We start from the raw sequence: 4,048 nt of genomic DNA, 5'->3' as shown, positions 1-4,048 counted from the left end.
AGTGGTTTTAGTTTTAACACTGGGGTTGGGGCTCATTCACAAATTTCATAACGCTTAAGGGGGTGGGTGGGTATTCTTCGGTTGTTACAGCTCATACAAAATTTGGAGAACGTTCATATAAAAAGCGTTACGAGGGGGTGGGTGGGTGTCAAAAATGGCCATTTTTGGCGTTATGAAATTTGTGAATAAACCCTTGTTCCTATCTGACATTTCGGAAGGGACACGGAAAACAAAATTCACCTAAAATTCGAGTTTAAGCCAAGGGGTGTGACAAAATCTAAAATAACATAAAAAAATGTTTTTCGGACTTAAACCAACGGAAAACATTGGAAATTTGAGTAAGCATGTGTTTTTGGCCTAAATTTAAGCGTTTGGCACTAAAATCGGGACAGGGCTTTAGGACCCTATTTTTTGACATTACTTTATTAACATTAAACATTTTCACGCTTACATAGATCCAACCATAAAAATAAAGTGGTGGCAAGAAATGTCAGTAGGGATGATTCATAGCAAGCCAGCGTAAAAAGCTGGATACTCAATATATTATTTTATCGGAGATACTAACAACTTCCAACCTTAGATTGTTAAAAAAAATGGAAATTAGTTGTGACTTTATTCAGAATATCTCTGATCTATGCAGCAAATCACTCCGTCAAGTGATGTGTATCATAAATACATTCCATGGAAGTGACACTTGAGATGTGTATGTCAGGTTCATTGATTACATTTGAGATAACCATGCTTTAAATGCAAACAGAGATTGGCAATAGTGTATTGATTTTGCACATACTATCCAAAGGGCCTTAGTTAGCTGAGTGGTTAGAGCCCGCGGCTGCAAAGCAAAGCCAAGCTGAAGGTGTCTGGGTTCGATTTCCGGTCGGTCCAGGATCTTTTAGTAATGAAAATTTCCTTGACTTCCCTGAGCGGAAGTGCTCATAAGGACACTAAGCTGAGAAGCCGGCTCTGTCCCAGTGCGGACGTTAATGACAAGAAGAAGAAGATCCATGTGCAAACACCCATTGCAAAAATTCATGTAGGTTGGCACATTAATCAAAAGGGAACTTGAGTGTAGTTTTCTTCAATCGCTCCTCTGCACTCAAGCACATCTGAAGGCACGTCGGTTTGTCGGTGATGCAGGTCCCAAGGGTTTATTCAAATATTACGTAACGCGAAATTTGTCAATTTTAGACCCCCTCCCACCCCACGTAACAGCTTGTGAATGGAAAATTTTAAATTTTTGTATGGATTGTAACACTATGGGTCTGTCCCAATTGGCGAATTAAATTGAAATCGAACTTAAAATTGACAGTTCGAAAATTGTTTCCCCTCCGATTTCGATCTGTCAAAAATAAGTCTACTCCAGAGGAGACTTATTTTTGACAGATCGTGAATCATTCGCATCCAGTGGAACATCGCTAGATTGTTATCATCAAGTTAATCTGATTGGCATTACATACGGGCATTACGTTTTGAGGACTGAATTTTTCTATTTAAAATGGAACCACAAAATAAGAAAATGAGCCGAAAAGGTAAGTTACAAATCCATATCTTTCACAAAACATCTTCATTTATGCCAAGTTTACTTGCAGCATTGCAGTGCAGACGATAGGTTTAGCAAGCGGCATTTGCTCGGACTTCATTATGAAATCTGTCGCTCAAACCTCACGTTATCGGCCGAGATGATCCCGCAGAGCATTTTTTAACTTTTCGAGTGAGCGATGGTTGCTGACGAGAGTGGTTAAAAGAGGAAACTGCATAAGGCTGAGTTTCCCGAGGAGTTGCTTCAAACAGAAATCTCGAAAAGCACTATTACCACACCACCAAACGAAGAAAAAAGCAGTTTCGGCCGAGTCAGGAGCAAACAATTGCGCATAAACCATGCTCAGCACGTTGTGGGTGGATCTACTTTGTTTGAGGCAGATATTCCACAGATAGTGCGAATTCCACCGTTCAGGAAAATATGTAGGGGGTCATCGAAAGCTCTTCTCGCTATAAAGAAGCCTGTTTTCTTTTTAAAAGAAAAGGAACAGAAAAGAATGATCAATAGGGAAATCGTTTCCATTCGTAAAACCAAATTTACCAACGTTGAAACTCAAAACGAAAGCAGTGGGTTCTGGCGTTACGGTTTAACGGTGACATAGCTTGTTTCTCAACTCATTATTCTCTGGAAACATCTACAACTATTAACTAAGAACTGTATTTGCCAATTGATCATTGTATCATATGTCGAATGCCAATCACAGGACTGGTAGCAAGTCTCTTTTAAGAGATTGAATATTTTAATACGAGTTTCCATAAAGTTTCTATTATCAATCGTAGATCTTCAAAATTTCTTTGCAGTCAAAATAGTCTCTAAAGTCATATGCTTCTTCTTTCCCCTTGCATTCAATCTTGGTGCATGATTCAAGAGACTCCAGAATCCTTCAGAAGCTCTTACGTGCCTGTACCACAGTTTCACCAGGAATTCATTATCAGGTTTGTCAAGAAAAAGCTTTGGGAACTATTCTTGTGATTTCTCCAATGATTTCTTCTGAAATCATTTCGTAAACTTTTTAGTGCATCCCTCGAAACACTACTCTAGATTCCTCATCAATTTTCCCAGGAATTTGGCCAGAGTTTTTTTTTTTTGTTTTCAAAGTATGCTTAGAGAAAGTGTTCTCCAGTAATTTCCACAGGGGCCATTCTGAAAAATTTCCCGGTATTTCCCAATTGTCTCCAGCACACTCGATTTCTCCTAGATATGTTTCCATTAGAAATTTGATTAAGCAATTTTCCAAAGAAATTCAACAATTCTTCCAGGAGTTACTACCCCGATTTTGGCAGTTATTCTCCCTAGAATCGGCCCAAAAGTTCCTCCATAAATCATTTCAGTAAACCTATTAAGAACTCTGCTAGTAAATCATAATAAAAAGATGTGAAGTCCTTATTAATCCCTTTACTAGCAGCATATTTTTTTCTACAATAAAAATATTTAAATCGCGATGACTTTTTTGTTTTTTGATACACTAGCACCACTTTTTCATTGACCCAATCAAATTTTCATACGTATCTCTTATATTGTACGAATACCATCAAATCAGGCCTGACCTCTTTCAACCGCAGGTGAAATTTCTGAACCATTTTTGTGTGTGGCGGACCATACTATTTGATATACAAATATTCGTATGAAATCTCGCAAAAATCAGAAAATGAAGGAAATAATTTAAGAAAAAAATGAAAACATACAATTGCTGCTCAGCATCATGCTAGATATTGTGATAGTCTTTTTTGAAATTATGCGATAATCTTGCCCAGATTATTTTTTAAAAACCTAAGTCAGATTTAAGAGTAGAACAGCTGGAGACATTAAAATACTAATGGACAATAATTTAAATTTAGCTGTGAAAAAAAATATTAATTTGAAACTACACTGAGAATAATCCACAGCTAGTTTCTATGTGCCGCAAACATATATTTTTGCAATCAAGCTGTGCATTTGCATTTTAACAGTTCCGCAATTCCTTTCGATTGTTACTAATATAATATATGTGCTACTGCACATATTTTCTACCTAACTGGTAGATTTTACATGCAATCTTCTATGAGGAGTGTTAGAAGTTATCTACAAAAAACATATGGATTTTTACCAATGATATTACGTGCGGATTTTTTTAGGTGTAGAACTTTGAATAATTTATGTTTTTAAGTAGATTCGTAAAAATAGTTTAAATAATTACCGAGCTAAAATATTACCTAAACTGAAATCTAAAACAATTGGTATGTTCTTACTCGAAGTAAGTGGTAGTGGTCTACTGGCCAAATACGTTTGAGAAGAATCTTCAAAACCACCGCTTCCCGGACGTTTGACAGCCCTGCATTAAATAAATGACCAGGTGATATTTTATTCTCGGTTTTATTTTATTTTATATATTCCTCACCTTATCAACGTTGGTTAGCATGGTTCTCCCCCACTTTCCCCAGTTTGTCATTGATTCATTTGCTTATGTTTCATTCTTGGATTAAATCACGAACAAATTACTCAATATCTATAGCTTCTTTGAATCGCAAT

The 4,048-nt window shown here is 36.7% G+C and overlaps 1 long non-coding RNA gene across 1 annotated transcript; it reads left to right on the top strand.

The window, feature by feature from the left end:
* Positions 1-1,325: 1,325 nt before the first annotated feature.
* On the top strand, positions 1,326-3,390 carry LOC110678975. Its single transcript, XR_002502103.1, has 2 exons — positions 1,326-1,529; positions 1,590-3,390. It is a non-coding gene; the product is annotated as an uncharacterized LOC110678975 (long non-coding RNA).
* Positions 3,391-4,048: the final 658 nt, after the last annotated feature.

Source organism: Aedes aegypti, chromosome 3 (genome assembly GCF_002204515.2).
Source record: "Aedes aegypti strain LVP_AGWG chromosome 3, AaegL5.0 Primary Assembly, whole genome shotgun sequence".
Taxonomy (NCBI): Eukaryota; Metazoa; Arthropoda; class Insecta; order Diptera; family Culicidae; genus Aedes; species Aedes aegypti.
This window is presented reverse-complemented; position numbering and strand designations above follow the sequence as displayed.